Raw genomic sequence first — 17759 nt, 5'->3', positions numbered from 1 at the left:
ACTCCATTTAGGCTCCAAATGCAGATTATATTAAAATGTTTTGGAGAACACCTGTCTGAGTCTATACATCTGTTTTCTTTAGGGTTACCCAGTACTGGCTGATAAGCCTTTTTGTGTTGAGTATGAAAAATTAAATGTCAATGCTGCAGCTGTAGACTTCAGTTGTCACATCATTAGGAATTATACCTAACGCAAAATTTTAATTCTCTTATGAGAGAATTGTTTAATTCTCTTTCTTACTGTGAAATGGTGATCCACCCAAACCTTGAAGTTCTGGTAATTGGTAGTGGTGAGGAAAAGGCTTAAACTGAATGACACATACGTTCTGTATATCTGTAGAAATTATCTAGGCCAGTTGCTAGAAAATGCAGTTAGTCATGCTATTAACTCCATGAAAATGGTAGTGTTAGCTTATAGCATAATAGTAACTTGCCAGACTTTGTAATAAATGAACAACAGACACACATTTTCAAGAAAGTTGAACAAATTGATTTTATTCAAGCTTGTGAAGTGTCTTCCCTATTGCTTGCACCATTTAAAAAAAAAGTAGAGAAATAGTGTTCTCACCCTTGAAGTACTCTATGAGAAGATCCTTATTAAGAGGAAATAAAGAATGGAGGACTTTGAAGAGCATTGCCATTGTAATTTCAAAAGGTCTCTGTAGGCACAGTTGTAATCCTGTCCTTAAAGACGTTGTACACTTCATTTCAGAGAGCTGAAACTTTAGTTTTAGGCCTAGTCAGTAACAAGCACCACCACAAAAATGATCTGGATGAGAAAAGCTGATCTGGAGCTCTCACAATAACACACTTGTTTCACAGATGGCTTAATGAGTTGAATATAGATTCTCTTAACTAGACAGGGGGAGAACCAGAAAGGATCATTCATGTTGTTGTTCATCCCTCTGCAGTTGCAGATGATGCTAAATGCTTCATCTAGGAGTGGTACTGGCCACCTTAGCTCTATACCCATACAAAATGCTTGTTGTCAGTAATATATGATGGCTGTCAGTGAGAGACCAGGGTTCATGGTACAAAGCAGCACAGAAAGAGGGCAAAAGAGGCCAAGCGTATGGGATATTACTCTGCCAAAAGCAATGTATTTGTGTTTTTTTTTCCCCCACATAATATTCAGAGGACTATACACTATGCACAGTGGAAAACAAGAATCCCTTACCACCACTACCACCCCCAAAAAACTTACTTACCTTGCTGTTGCTCTCTGACCTTCAGAAAAGAAAGGGGAGGCAGAGTTGATGGGAGTGGACACAAAGTTATGGACAAAGATGGTATGCACGCAGGAGGAAAAGAAAATTACTTTCTGACCCCTGCGAGTGCCTGCCAGAAGTGTGAGGCTGTGATGTTAATGGAAACCACGTCTCCCACAAGGCTGTAAGAAATGCTGGTTCCTCTCTGAAGTTCAAAGGGTTCCTTCCGTCACATCTCCTGAAGATTTATCAAGTTGTAAGTTCCTGGCTGAATTTCTCTTTAGAAGTTTATTTGGAACTCCAGTCCTTCAATAATGATGAAATTAATTCCCATTCAATGTTTTCAGCTTTGTATGCTTGATCCTTTAATAGTTTCAGCACTTCTTTGTCCTTCATATGTATACAATTACCCTCTCAACTTTCAGGTGATAAGGCAAAAAAAGAAAAAAGACACATACACAACACCAAGCTTTCTTAACTGTAAGGATGACGGATGACTGAACAACAGAAAGTAATTTAGTCGACTAAGCCAATCTTTTAATGGTTTAGTTCTTCCTTTTTCCTTCCCTTCCTTGCATATTGTATGTATACTTAAATTGCATGCTCAGTTGCATTTTTTTTTTTAACTTGCCAAGTCTTTCCTCTTTTATGGTAAACATAGAAAACCACTTTCTCTTGAAAAAATCAAATTATATTGTCCTGTTCCAGTTTTTGTTAGAAACTATTTTGCTTGTTTGCTTGACACAAAACATTATCCTAACTAAAAAGTGAAGCAAAACGGTGGATGATCCACATGGATTATTGCTGTTTTCCTTCTCTTTCTTCTTTCTTGTGGCTAGCAGGCTTCACTATTTATTTTAAATTTCTTGCAGTTTTGTTAGCTGTAAGCTGGTAAATCTTACTTTTTGCCAACCTGTAAGACTGAGTTCTCTGGGACTCGGTGCTGTTCTCTGTTTTTTTCATGAAGGGAAATACACAGCCTTACTTACCATGCTTTTTTTCTTCACACCTAATGTGTGAATTCCAGGGAGCTGGGAAAAAAAATAAATAAATCAGGACCTACTGTCAAATAAAAAAAATCCTCTGAGAAAGATGCTCAGTGAGTCACTAAACTGGGAGTGCACATGGCTTATTTCAGACCTGCCTCGCGCTAAGCTTAGAGCCGAACCACAGCACACCCCACATTGCGCCGGGACCAGTGCTGGTGCCATGGCTCAGGTTGGGAGCATGCTTTTGAAGTGAGTCTCCTGACTGTCCTCGCTTGGTGTGTTTTGGTTCATATCACGGAGTTGTCTCAGTCCCTGACCTGGATTCCTTTTGAATGAAACTGAGCTGAAAGATGCTCTTCAAAAGCTCACGTAACAGGCTCTGGCGACTAATGGGTGTTCACTTCACGGGACTAAATTAAAAGTTATTATGAAATAAACCCTTTTCCCCTCTTCTTTTCCACTCCTTTACCCCAAATGTGTGCAGTACAGACTCAATCCTTGGCACCAACTACTCTGCTCTAAAGATCTGCTCCTTCCCAGTTCAGATGTGGCCACAGTTTTGTTTCCCTTCCTGTGTTAAACATGCGATGACACACGCTGTATGCGCTGTGTGTTTTTTTTTTTTCCCCTCTTCCTCGTAAGTGGTTACTGCCTCTCCAAAGTAACACCCCGCAATTTGCGTTATGCTTTGAGCTGGAAAATGAAAATGAGATAATGTACCTGATTGCTAAGGTGGATCTACCACATCATTAGCTGCTGGAAAATGAATCAGCTGTGCTCTACGTGTCCCTGGTACTTCCTCCTGACAGCAGGACTGACCTTAGTACAAATGCTGCCATTCTGATGTAAAGACATATTTGCTCCATTACTGAAACGCAGAAACCAAGGCACAGGCTCAGTGCCCTCTCAGAGCGACCTCGGGAAGCTTGTGCTATAGCAAGGAGCAGGGCTCAGGTCATCTGGCTCCAGGGATGCTGATTTTGAGACTCTGCTCCCAGTATACTGTGACCTTGGTAATTTCATATGTAAAGAGTCTGCTTTGGGAAAGTGCCACCAAAAATTTCTTCTGTTTCTATAGCTTCCTTTCTTAGGGAAATGAGGCTGATGGTGGTGCACAGCCGTACTGTATGTGTCTGTCCTTACACAGTAATTTCTGACGATGTTGGCTGGTTTAATACATCCAGCAGAAATAAAGCAGTCTTGGAGGTGATGCTTTTCTGTAGTTTCCTCAGCAGACTGGGCAGAAGGCAGGGACCCTAATAGCAATTTCCACTGAAGCAGAGGGATCAGCATGAGCTTGCCTCTTAGTAGGTGTGAGGCAGTCCGCGTGGGGTTATGTTACTCGTGACCATGGAAAAAGGGCTCAATCACATCCCATGCTTTATTAGCCAGCAGCAGCTCCAGCAGCTAGTCAGGACATATAACACGTTTATCATGTCATATATCATACAGTTCTTCCACCTGCCCATCAAGGTGGTAGCATCTGACTGATGGATTGTTCTGGTTTTTAGTTTAATCTCCCTCATCACTCAACGTCCTGAGCCCTTACAGTTAGCAGTAACTTCGTTGTGGCACAGAATATACAGGAAAACAGACTAAGGTGCACGAAACGAGAATCCTAGGGCCATCTCTGCATACTGGTTGTTTCACTAAATCAAATCAGTGTTGCCTACATGCCAAATCTGTTTGCAATTTGCTCTGTTGAGAGGTTGTCATTGCCTGCCAGGAGGGCTGGGGGAAGCAGCGACTCCAGTTTCGGCTGCAGGGGTGCTGGCCTTGTTCGCCTCCTGGTTTCTGTGACCTTGGTGCGTGTTACAAGCAGGGCCAGGCTGCACAATCGCGCTCTTGCAAAACCCTGCATTTCAAGATGGTAACTATTGTTTCAGAAAGCTTAACGCTACATGGAATGAATACTGGAGAGGGAAATGTGAATCTGCTGGAAAGCAGTTCTGTGGGAAAATGGATCTGGCACTTGTGAAATGTTACCCTCTAAGGTCTGCTCTGTCCTGTGTCTCTGGCAGGATTTTTTTTTCCCAATCCTGCTGAGATCCCCAGCTCTGTATGTGCCTGGGGTCAGCTTCCCAGCTCTGCTGGGCTCCCTTTGCTCAGCCAGGCTTTTCCAACAGTGGCTCCTCGCCCGATGCGGCTGGCACTGGTGGCCAAAACTGCGTCCCCGCTGCCAGCAATGCCTGGTGGTGAGCCTGAGCTGAAGTGCCTGTCCAAAAACGCTTGTTCCGCTCTCACTCCATCCCTCATGACCCTTTTCCATGGTTGTTTCCTGCTCCAGGGAGGCTCCTGCACCCCGCTCACCCTCTGCTGCCTAGAGCCTGTGTTGAAATGGGAGCACCTGGGAAGGTTTGGCCCTTGCCAGGCCTTAAGCAGCAGGTCCCTGCCAGGCCTGGCTCTTCAAGGGAGGTAAGGCTGCTATGTGGCTGCTTGGTCTCCTCCACAATGTGAGATGTGGGCTCTGAAAATCGCTGCACGTGGTATATTTTGTCTCACGTGAGGCTGTGGATGCGTACAGAGTGATTGTTGCTGGCGTAAGCTGTGGCGATTCTGTAAGCAAATCTTGTCATAAAGTCAGTCATGTTGGATTTATTCCCATGCAGAAGGTATGTAAAACTCTGCCCCTGATTAAACATGAGGTCCTACACTTACAAACTTGCTGATTTTGCAGTTTGTGGCTTCTAAAAAGCTGCCTTAAAAATGTGTCACTCTCAGTCTCTGCGTCCCACTATTTTATCCACCAGGTTGCTGCTTCATGAACCTGTTTTACCCTCCTGTGCTGTGGAAAGATGTGCTAACACTAGGCATGTGACACTGCACGTGTTTCCTCCCAAGGCGTGTGCTGGCACCACCAAGCTGGGAAGTGAATTCCTGGTGCCCCTGACTCTGTGTGCTCTGCCTGGCTCTGTCGTGCCATGAACAAGGTGAGGGTCACCTACCACAGGGGATAATTCCTAGCAGGCTCAAGAAAGTGTCTTAAAAATAGGTGATTTTGAAAATCTGTAAGTGGTTACTGGAGAAACACATATTAATAACCAGAATTAAATATGGAAATGATTTCTTAAATCTAAAAGGATCAAAAAAGGAGGCTGGACATAAACAATTCCAGAAAATGAAACACCAAGCCTGCTAGGGTTGCATCTTGGGACAAGGAACATCTTGGGACAACAGGCACCTGCTGGTGAGACTGGAGAAGCAAGTAAATTCACTTCTGTCTGAGCCCTGACCCTGTTCACACCCAGACTGAGTGCTAACTTCATCATGGCTGGATAATTAGACCTCTGTGAGCTTAGAGTAAATAGCACTGTCTGCACAGAGCTGGCTGAAGGCTTCTCAGCAAAGCAGGCAAAAGAAATCTATTCTTGAACTGTTAAGGAGTTGTGTTTTGGAATAGAAGAGTGAAAATGGCTAGAAGGGGTCTTTTGAAAGGAGGAGGGTGTGATGGGCAGAAGGACTTTCAGAGGCCGTGAGTAAATTATGAGCCCCATGGATGGATGTGTTGCCATCCCCTCTGTTCATCAGCTCCTCAGAGTGGTCACTCCCAAAATCCTGCATCTTCCCCACAGCTGGACAAAGGCCTGGGCTTGTTCCTGCTGCAGTGAGAGCAAGGGACAAGGCCGAGAGCACACCCTCGGCCCTTGCGGTTGCAGCCAGCAGCGACAGGACAGCGATGGCTGCAGCCACAAGCCCCCTTCCTTGTCCTCCACACCAGCAGCTGCCACGGTCCTGCTCCCCAGAACAGGGCCTGCAGAGGTAGGGGGCTGATCGAGGCGGCTGCCTGCTGTGAGCTGGGCCATCATCTGGAGATAAGATGTGAAATACCAGCCAAGGTGCCTGACCGCACTGGTCTGACCACAGGTGGTATGGAGGCGAGTTGGTGGGGTGCCTGTCTTTTCTATTCACTCCTTGAGCCCTTCCCCATTTAGTCTTCAACTGTGCAATGCTGGATTTACACGGCCAGAAACAGCCCTGAAGGAAAGTGAATAAAGGGCATGCAGCTCCTGCAAAGACTGGGTGGTTTAGCAGGCAGTGGTAAGTTTTATTTTGGGGGTGAGAGGGTGCTGGAAGAATGCTTGGTGGGAAAATGAAGTATCGTTGCTGTGCTGGTGGCAAAAAGCAGCACAAGGCAGCTACTATAGATAGAACATCACTGTCTCTGCTCACATATAGTAAGCTCCGAGGCTGGAAAAGAAATCTGAAATACCACCTCAGTAATTTTAGCAAGCCTTGATCCCCAAAAAAGAAACGCAAGTACAAATCTAGTTTTGTGTCTTTTCTAGCAGCTAGGATTTTATGCGTAGTCATTGAACCATTCTCTGACATGGTGCTAAAAATTGCTAAACTCTCTACCATGACTGATGCTAAATTACTGCGGTGTCTTCTGTAAGGGGCTGCTCAGTACAAACCTTGCTCCTGCTAGGCAGGGTATATGTGCACAGTCAGCTCTTCAGCAATCTGCTCAGACAAAAGGGTACTCCTGAAGTGAGGAAATACTCCATCAAGGTCCAAGGCAAAAATGTTCTAGGCGCTGCACAACAATATCAGAAAACCAAACAGCTACTAAATGCTGAATAAATCCTTGTTCAAAAGAGTAGTTTCAGAAGGTGGGAAGAAATGTACATCATTTTCTTCATTCAGGAAACCTGTCTATTGACAGCTGGAACAACTCATTTCCTTTATCTGTAAGAATTGGCTCAAGACCTCTAGAAGAGAAGTTATAGCAGACATTATCCAGATCTTTTATTATATGCTCTCTGAAAGATGGCTGATGATGTTCCTTCCAAGAAAGTGTTTGTTAGCTTGCAGTGGGAAACAATTCAATAAACGTTCAATTAGACAGCTGATTTCTGGGAACATTGATGTTGTTATCCAAATCAGGGAAGTAATCTGCTTCAGTATGGAGGTGGGATATTTTTTAGTAGTCAAGGATGCCAGAAAAACTTACGAATCAACAACCTGCCTAGAATTTGTATTATCTGTCTCCCGCCTGAACATTTAAACCCTGCAGACTGCTGCAGGGTGTCCTGAAGCCCTAGGACTTAGCACCTGGGGCTGAAGGCATGTGGGTTGCGAACAACAACTTGAAAGAGGCTCAAGACATTCCTCTGATGTTAACAAGGCAGGGCAGCAAGTGCGCCTGCATTAAATCAAAATCTGTGTGCATAGCTCATTGCATAAGTATGTATGTGCATATGTGGCATAATAGTGTGCGCATAGGCATGCACTTACAAATAGGGAAGCAAACTCTTTTTGCTGCAAGAGCTGTGAACCCTCCTGAGTAATTAAGTGTGCTTTTAACATATCTCTTTACGTTTGCCTGAAGTGGCAGAGGCAAAGCAAACCTAAAGTCATGAAGAGGCAAATTCAGATAGCTAAACCAAGGCACTAAGAGAAGCAGAAGTGTTAAAACACCACTGTTTCATTGCTTGTGGGGCTGCTTGATAGTAGCCACAGAAAAAGAAAAAAGAAAAAGGAAAAGGAAAAGGAAAAGGAAAAGGAAAAGAAAAAGAAAAAGAAAAAGAAAAAGAAAAAGAAAAAGAAAAAGAAAAAGAAAAAGAAAAAGAAAAAGAAAAAGAAAAAAGCCTGTGCACTTTGACAAAGATGTTCATAGAGCAGAAAACCAACCAACTTCATGAGATTATTGAGTTTTATGTGCATGTGATGCATTTGATGCAATTGCATACACGGATAGGTAGACATTATTTTTCTATTTTGGCTTGGTTATATAAATATGTGACAAATTAATGTTTAGAGGACAAGAAATCCAGCCTTTGTTTCCTTCCCTGCTGTGAGCATTTTACAATCAATTGCAAGCTACCACATGTACTGCTGTGGCCCTGCTGCCACAGCAGAGATATCTCCTGTATGAAATCTGGCAGGTGTGCGCACAACATCACCACTAAGGCTGTTCATTGAGTGGAAAGAGAACAAAGAGTGTTCTCCAACACTGAGAAAGATATGACATTTTGGAGAACACCTACGAACTTGAGTTCTGTAGATCCCAGCCTCCACTTCCCCTACAAACACAACTACACGTAAAAGAGAACTGTGATAAAATGACCTTGTCTTTTACCTCGGAATGATCATACCAGCTGTGAAGTGGAAGCGTGGTTTGCTGGAAACTTGCAAAATTACTCAGCTGAGAACTCATCTAATTCTTCACAGAAATGAAGGTTAGAAATCTCTTTGGCCCGTATGCAGAGTCTGAGAGAGTTCAGAGCACAGTAATTCTCCATCATGCCAAGTGAAAAGTGGCAGTGGAGAGAGTGTGGTTTAGTGAGCACGCACCTCAGTATGTAATTACTATTACTCAGATATGTCCCTAGCTATGTTGTATGCTGCAGAACATGTGCTAGTAAGGCACACCTCCCAAACGGCAAATTACAAGCATGTGTATCAACAATAAGAAGCTTGCAGAACAAGTATCAACCCATCTTGCCTCATCCCTAATTTTAGAGTTGTGTTTTATAAAATTAGATGAAGACATAAACGTTTGTGTCTGTGACGTTCATGTTCAGAAGTGAAACAGTGCTGAACTACAGTGCTCTCATTTGCAGACAGCCCAAATCTTCGGCACTCAGAAGTGAGTTGTTTTCCAGCCATATCCCCATGATGATGATTGTGAAAGCTCACACTGGTATGTAGCCTAAGTAAAGCCAGCTAAAGCTGCTAGAAAAGGCAAAGACATGTCAGGATTACTAATACTGGTTTCCAGAAGTCAGTGAAATTTAGGAGAACGCTTTTATAATTCTTATTTTCCTGCTGTCCCCAGCTTGGTGCTGTGGACACTGGACACATCCCCACAATCCACATCTGGGTGACGTGATCCCTCCACAGCACTTCTGTGGGCTTCTTTCAGCTTGCATCATGAAGGGTGAGCCACGAGGGTAACACCTCCCTTGGGAGGGTACCTGTGCTGCTTGCTTCTTTCTGGTACTGAAATCACTGGTACACTGCTGGCACGCTACACGCTGACAGGCAAGGCTGTAACAATGCCATCATATTGGTGAAGGCAGGCACTAGCATGTTAGGCCCCCATAAAATCTAGGCTGTGAGAGAGTACAGTGAATGTCTGATAAAGCTAAGTGAGGCTGTGTTTTCAAGCACATTAAAACCTTTCAAAATGTATTTGCAACATGCATATTATAAGCTTGCATTGGCAGATTCCTGATTTTGATGGTCTTGTGGACAACTCTAGTTCTTGTTCTAAGGTTACAGATTGGAGTGGTTTGGGCACAGCTTGTTTAATAGAGTCACAGCCCATCCACTCCTTGGTTGTACTGGGCTAACAGCTAAGAGTGTGGTTCTGCTCAATTTCTTCCTGAAAGTATCTCCACTGCTGCCAAGGAGACTGGAAATGTATGTTATGTCTGACTCTCAGCCAAATGCTAAGCATGCATGTGACACTGCATGTTTTCTAGCTGTTGGTTGCATTAGGTAGTCTTTCCCAGGATAATCCAAGCTGGAAGGGAGCTCAGGATGTCTCTTGTCCAACCTCCAGCTGAAAGCATGGCCAGCTATGAAGTCAGGCCCGGTTGCCTCAGGCTTATCTACTTGGATCTTGAAACTCTGGGTGGTGTGTGTTTCTTACAGAATTATCTTTGTCCTCTGCTGAATGTTTGGAAGGAAAGATTTCTCAGCTGTGCCCTTCAGTGCAGAATTATGTGCGTGTTCCACCCGAGTCAGGCTGTGGTATGTGGCATTTCTGCTTTTTGTCTTGGCTGGCACAATGCACCAGCCTCTGCAGAGTGAGCTCCAAGAACATATCATCTGTGAGCTGCATGCATTGTTTGAGCTGTGTTTCTCTACTTGGATTTGTGCTTTTCCTTTTTTTTTTTTTTTTTTTTTTTTTTTTTTTTTTTGTCAGTCTCATATTCATTTAATGGATCAGCGTAGCAGCATAATACAGGTTTCCTCCCTCAGCATTTTCTGATAGTCTTCAGTTCTCTTATTTTTCCCTTATGCTTCCTCATCTCCAATTACTCTTCAGCTACCAGATGCTCTCCGAGTTCCCTTTTCTCTCACCTCTCTGATCCCACGCTTCTCCTTCCAGCATCTTCTAGTCTCTCTGAACAGCTTCATCATGCAGATAGACATGTGTGTATATAATTATGCAGAAGAGCCAAGTTAAAGGGAAAATATGATGACAAAGTCAAACAATTAAAAATTCAGCAAGGACTGCCAGCAGTCCCGTTTTGCATTTCCACGTGCACGTGGCAGATCAAGCTGCTGATAATTACACGATCGGGTTATTTTACTCTCAAAACCCTTCCTTGTTCACCAGGCAGGATGTGATTCTGCTTGTGAGTCAGGGCTGTGTGTTGAAGGAAGTGGTTTGCTTGTCAGGAGCTGGAAGGTGTGCGGCACAAGGACCTGACAGCTGCAGGAGGGGCAAAAGGACAGCCCTGTGGTTAAGGCGACCGGCCAGCTGGATGCCTCCCAAATGCTGCAGGACTCGAGCGGTGCGAAGGGAGTGATCTAAACCACAGGACTCATAGGAGGTTACACCTGGCATTTCTCGGTTCCTGGGTGCTTACACGTAGTACCTGTTATCGGAAACTATCTTCACAGCTGTAACTCGAGTCAATAGGAAAGACTTGGTTTAAACATATGAACAGATACCGAAAAGTTGACTGACTCCTAATTCTTAAAAAAATCATCTCCCTCATGTTTTGATTACCGAAAACTAAAAGGAAAGGAGGCAGAGCTTACAAAAGCACAGTTTCTGAAACTCTAAGATGAAAAGCAGGCTTCAGTCAGGTATGATAAGTGAGGACACAAGTTCACCTCTGCTCGCAAAACGTCCGTGGTAGGAGCTCCACAGGCGTGCTCGGGGTGGAGCCTGTCTGGCAGCTGGTACTGGACGTAGGGCTGTGCTTTGGGGCTGTGGTGTGCTGCTGGTGATGGTGGTTGTGCTCCAGCATCCCCCAGCCTTAGTCAGCACCCATCCTCTGGGAAACACAAGCACCACTGATCTGCCCTCGAAACTGAGGCAGGCCAAATGCTTGGCTTTTACCACAAGAGATGAAGTTTTGTGTGGGAGCCGGTGGTGCCCTACTGCCCCAGGTGCTTCTCTCCCATGCCAGATGTCCTTTCCACCCTCCTGCCTTCTCACTTTCCATGGCTGAACCAGAATTCACCTTCATCAATGACAGAAAAACACAAATGTATAGACTGCTACTCATTTAGGAAGGGGTGGACTTTTGCTCCCGCAGGCCCTCTGGCAATGTGCACGCTGAAGTCTGATCCCAGTACCAGCAGCGTGACATGAGTCAGGGAGGAGTGCACACGCCTTGCACGACTTCCTTATAAAAAGCATTAACTGCCCCGAGCACGGCACCCAGCCTGTCATTTCGGGGCAGAAATTTCACACGCGCGAGCGACAGGTGCCTCAGAAACCCCCGGGCCCTGCGGGAGGGGCCGCGCTTTAAATACCCGAGTGACCGCATCTGTTTGGGGACGGGTCCCCAGGCAACCGGCGCCGCTGTGCTTCATCGTGTTCCATGTTGCTTCCAAGGGCTATCACCTAAACGGGTTGGTAGCTACAAAAGTACTCAAGTGTGGAGATTTGAGCTTAAAAATGGCCCTTAGCTGAAAGCTGCTAGAAAGTGAATTTTTCTCACAAAAATCTGAGGCAACCAAGCTGCCTGAGAAAGAGCTGGAGGGGGAAGAACAGGCGGTATGTTGGAGTTTGAGTGCATGTAAAACATAAAGGTGCGTCCCTCTGTGGCTGAAAACCAAAGAAACTGTGAGGCCTCACCCACCTTTCCCTCCGGGAGCTGCAGCCCAGCATCTGTCACGCTTAACCTCTGCAGTCAGTCACACGAAATTCAGCTGGGTGAAACAGACAGGTTATTTGTCATGAAGAACATATACACTTTATTTTTTCAACCTCCTGTAGAGCATTAGGGGACACCTCCCCTAAAACAAGCACCTCCCAGACTCTGTCAGCGAGACCCCTGCCCAGGAGGGGCCTGAGGCCTGCTGTGGGTAGGGGCAGAGGGTGTAGAGGACATAGTCACAGCTTCACCCTGCTAACCAGGGTGTCCTGCTAACACCCTGCTGGTCAGTCAGACATACCACTGGCTAACGAGCAGGTCAGCTCAGTGCCAGGCTGCTGAAGGAGACACAGGAGCCTGATCATGCCCCTTGCAAGGAGCCACATGGTTGGGAAACCAGAGTCTGTACGGGGCTCTGGCTTGCCTGGAGCTATCCCAGAGCATGCACTGATTTTTGTTGATATGAGGTTTGACAGACATTGCTAGAAGTGAACTAACTGAGCAGTGTGAGGTCTAAACAAGTTGACTATCTCTCTTTTGCTAATAGGTGTAAGCTACCTTAGGGTATGAGCCTGCCCCGGGCTGTATGAATAACAGGAAGAAGTAAAACATAACACTGAAAATCATCCTAGGAAACCTAATAAAGAAGTATTACAGGCCACTAAATAGCATTAGCACAGTAAAAATGCATTGGCACAAGTAGGAAGGCTGGGTGTTGGGCTGCCAGTATGCCCGGTCATGGCACCATCGTTTTCTTTTGTAGCAGAAGGAGCAAGCAGTGTGTAATCTTTCACACCGAATTTTCTGCCTCGCTTCCTCTATGTCACAACCTCAATGTTGCCGTAGCATGTTTCAGCATGTCTGCATTTGATAAAATGTAAGTTAGTTGAGCGTGGAGATATTTGAAAGGGAAAGATTTCCTTGATGCTCCCTTCTTCTGAACGAGAGCAGGACGTGTGCCCCAGCACAGCGTGTGCATGATGCGAAGCTAATGTGACCTTGGCCAAATACTCAGGAGGAAGCAATGCCTGCTTCATTTCCAAGAAACACCGATTTCAAAAGAGGTTAAGATCAGACATTAATGGGAACGGACACAGAACTTTTACAAGACTACTCCTGAAGGATGAATTTGTTGGATGGATTGTTGTTTATCTTGCATCTGCACCTTCACTGCACTTCAATATTGTTTTAAGACCACTTCTTAAAATATATTTCTCCACCCAGCAGCACAATCACAGCTTGGTGAGAGGGACTAACATTGGTGGGACAGTGTAAAGGAGCGAAGATAAATTTAAACTCCTGACAGCACAGCTGCTTGGCTGTGTTGCCTGCCTCTCCCACCTACCGTGATGATGTTTACCCCAGCTCTCTGGTTTACAGGTCCACACATTTGTTAATACCAAATATCTTCACGCTGCCAGCAGCCCACTCAGATTTAATCTCTGCAGGTCCTGTTGCAGTTCATTTGTCTGGTCACAACCAGATTGATGCTGACAGAATCCCCAGGAGGAAAGAAGGGCAACAAACTGCAGCAAACATGTAGATGTTTTTCCTTTCTTCTTTTCTATCTCTTTCTCTTTCCTCTTTTCAAATTCCACTAATTTTACAAGCCTTTGGAAGCACAAGCATTAGAGGCTGGTTCTTTAGGTCATGCCATGACACTCTTTCTGTGCTGAAATACTCAGGTGGCAGGAAGGTTATCCATTAATATCAAATGCATCTACCTATTTTGCGTGTCTCCATCCATGCACCCCAAGTCTAGAAGGATGAAGCACTCAGAAGAAGGCAGTGGGAGCTCAAGTTATTCAACAGCTGTGCAAGCAGAGCATGGGCATTGCAGACTGGGCAGAGGAAACAGAGGAGATCCTTGAGAATGATGAACTGAAAAAAAAAAAAAAAGAAAAAAAAAAACACTTTGAAGATATCTGTGGTTAAAAAAGTTCTAGGGTTCATTTTCCTTACTCTTGATGTTTTTTTCCTTATTTGCTTAGTAGTGCTGAGGGCTTAATAATCCTTGGGATCAGCATTCTTTGTAAACAGGAGTCACAAGCAGGTCCGCTGTGGGACCGTGGTGGAGCAGCCCAGGGGCCAGGCTGTGCACTTGCCTGTTGTGCCCCACTAGAAGTACCTGGTGGAGGTGCTGGTGATGCTGTGCTGCTCAAGGTTTCTCCTCCATCTGCTGCTGTGGGGTCCCTACTGCCTCTCGGAGTAGGCTGAGGGCTGTATCTCCACATGTAGTGGAGATATTATTATATATATTGTGTAATGTGTGTGCAAGGGAGTTACAGAAAGGGAAGCTAAAAGTAAAATAGAAAGAAACTCGTGCGTGTCTGGGGTCAGTCCTTCACTGTTTGTTCTGATTTCTCTGTAACTCTGTAACATGGAGGAGTTTCCACTTGTAGATTCACTTCTCAGCAGTCTGATTCATTTCCTTAAAAAAAAAAAAAAAAAGTATTCTAGGGAATTACTTGATTAATTTCTAATTTAATTGCATAAAACATTGCATTGTAGAATCTTTCCCCAAAAATTTCTTAAACTTTAAGCAAGATGAGATCTGATAAGAAACTAAAAGTTTCACGTTTCAGGTTGAAATTCACCAGTCTGTGTTCATGTGGAAAGAAATGGTGTGGACTTGCTTTAACCTAGAGGAAAGTGGCCTTGGTAGCAACAGTCTTGGTATCAGACCAGGCACAAAAAGCAATTGATCTATAAAAAGAGTTGAAACATTTCCAGGGCATCTTGTCACATTTCCACTAACAAAGCTTCTGAATGCAGTCGTTGTAATGTGAAGTGACAAGAATGGCGCAGCACAAAGTAATGGGAAGTATGGCACTTTTGGGTTACCTTCTAGAAATTTATTTGTTAACATCTTGGTTAAATAAAAGAATGTGTGTGTGTGTGTGTGTGTGTGTGTGTGTGTGTGTGTGTGTGTGTGTGTGTGTGCGTGTGTGTAAATACAAGAACCCTCCCAAAGGACACTTGGTTGGAACTAATATTTTCCCTTTTTTAATATCAACTGGCAGTCAACCAATTATTTAGTATTACCTCAAACTAAATTAAGCTATTTATGTTCTCCTGTGTTTCAGAATGAACAAACTAAATTAAATCTTAAGGCTACATTATTGAAAGATGTTTGTGTAAATACTTCAGTTCGATATGAAAAACTATTATCTCTTTCAGAAGACTCGAGAGTTGGAAGCTTCCCAGGAAAACGTGTGCTTCTCCTGAATAACGTGTGTAAGGGCAGTATTTCCTTGCTGGCACTCAGGAGAAGGTGACTGGAGACCCAGCCCAGGTTAGAGGAGAGGAAGATGTTCGCTGCAGGGGGGTATTTTGGGCCCTTTCCCCTTCTAACCAGCTTTCAATGGCTTGCTGCAGTGATCTGTTAGCCTCAGACAGCGGCATCCAGAGCAGGGTGCGTGCTCCCCAGGGATGCGCAGGACCATCTGTTGAGGCGTGGGAATAATGTGTTCTTTGAACCATTAATAAACAAAAAAAATAATGTGATGTTTTAAAAATAGTGTTTATTTCATCTCTATCTCATCCTTTTTGAATTTCTATTTATGTTTTGTAATGTACATAGTGTGTTAGCACAGCAGGATAAGCATATAATTTATAAATAAATGTGCATATGTCAGGTGTGCATGCTCAAAGAGCTTGTACTGATAGGGGCGCATAATCAAAACAGCCTGGAGACCACTAGTTTAAGAGACATCCTGGAAAATTGAGTTCTGCAAGCTCTCCTTCTCCTTGAAGAGCCAGTCAGGTCTTCTGCTCTGAATCAGCCCACTGTGCTGGGGCAGTTGCCTCTTCATCTACACAGGTATTTTGAGACTGCCCAAATGGGGGACTAAGCAATGTTCAAGCCTGCGTGATGTCTGTAGGCGTGATGGTGTAAGCGCCAGATATGCTGGGGTTTCTGCACGTGTGGATCAGGCAGAGATTCATCTGTCAGATTTCTTCAGCTCTGCAGTGGCCTGCAAAAGCGTGTATGTAAAAATATGTAACCACTCTGCACAGAAAAAAAAGCAAATACATTTCAAGTACCAACCTGCGGACCAGAGATCTGTCTGGGAAATCAAATCTGTAGCAGAGAATAATGCTGACAGCTAAATGGTGCAAGTGTTACGATGCTAGAGCACGTCTGCCACAGGCTTGGGATGGATGCACCAGCTCTTGGTGCTCGATTTTTGCACTGGTAAAATGAAGATCACCTTTCATTCACGAGCTGCTTGTTTAGACTTTAAGGCCTCTGTGGCAGTGGCCACTGCTTGCTGTGACGTCCACTGTAAGGATGATGATCTTGGGTGGAAGGTCTGGAGATCTGGGGTCCCACAGCAGTGTCCCCTGCAGCACGGCGTAGCTGCAGGAGCATAAGGAGGTTGGGTCTGTACAAAAGGAGGGCAGTAACTAAATTCAGAACAACCTACTTTGACCATGTGTATTGAGTTACTAGGTAGCGATGAAATCCCACGTAAAGAGCTGGGAGGTGGTAAGGAGAGGGAGCTGCAGTGACCTGCGGAGGGTCACCTTCAGCCATCCCCTTCCAGAGCAAGCGTGTGAATGGGGAAAGGGCTGGAAATAGATGTAAGTGAAACAGTAAATAAGCTTTCTGCACAGTATTTCAAATCAATTCATGAGAGGCTTATGCCTGGCTTTAAATATCTGCCAGTAAAAGCACTGAATAAAGGGCAAGGGAGAATCGTCCCAGCCTGGCTCAGCAGAAAAGCTCTCCCCCACCCCACACTTCATGGTGCCCATCTCTGCCCATGTAGGTGCCACTCAGAAATGTGGTAGAGGAGTCTGAAAAGGGAGGGATTTATGTGTTCACCCTTAATAATATGCATATGGGTCTGTATGGGGGTTTTACTGAACATAATTTGGCCATACTGGAGAGGGCCTGTGTTTCACTTTGAGGCTATGGCAGCCACAATGGGACACAAACAGGTCTCCCCTGGAGGAAAAAAAAAAAAAAAAAAAAAAAATTTGGATTCTGTTCATGGGAAAGTTGCTTGCACAGCCATTTGGGATCTGACACTTGGGTGTCCCTAGGTGGTTAGTATCCTCCGAGCAGCAGAACACACGGCACAGGGCGCTGCATAGTCTTTGGCCTGCTGTCGGTAGGCAGGACTCCACCATCAGTGCCAAGAACTTCAACAAAAGAAATTAAACAATCGTTAATAGGCTGTGATTGATTTATAATGAAATGTTTTCACATGCCCTAGCAGTCTACTTCTGTCCTCCTGGTTATTATCTGTAACATCTAAGCCAACTAGAAGGACCTCTGCAAGTGAAGCATGGCTGTCTCCTGGCTACGTGCCTTTGTTTCTCTCCAAAGTTATTTTTCCTGAGAAAATAACCACCTGTCCTTTCCACATGAACCAGCTCTAGGTAGGGCTGTCTCTGAAGGGAGGTTTCTACAGGGGGTTTTAGTCATTCCTTCCTAGTCTCAGCCATCATCACCTCCAAAGGGAGGACACACCGAGAGCAGCGTGCACCCAGCACAGGACAGTTGCTGTAAGCACTGCAAGCTGCATAACCTCTGTGCTGGGACTGTGGGAGTGACTCCTGTTTTCAGCATTGTTTTGCTCATTTTTTGGCAGTGAAGCCATAGACCTGAAGTGGCTCTGGGCTGCCTTGCCCACCCCAGAGCCTCAGGCAGCACATTGTGCATGCTCTGCATTTTCCCTGCTCTGGGACCAGGACTGCTTGCCACCGTGGCTTTCTGGGCTGTAGTTCTGCAGCAGACCTGGAAGTACAGACACAACACCAAGTGCA

The sequence above is a fragment of the Aythya fuligula genome, chromosome Z (assembly GCF_009819795.1).
Source record: "Aythya fuligula isolate bAytFul2 chromosome Z, bAytFul2.pri, whole genome shotgun sequence".
Lineage (NCBI taxonomy): Eukaryota > Metazoa > Chordata > Aves > Anseriformes > Anatidae > Aythya > Aythya fuligula.
This window is presented reverse-complemented; position numbering follows the sequence as displayed.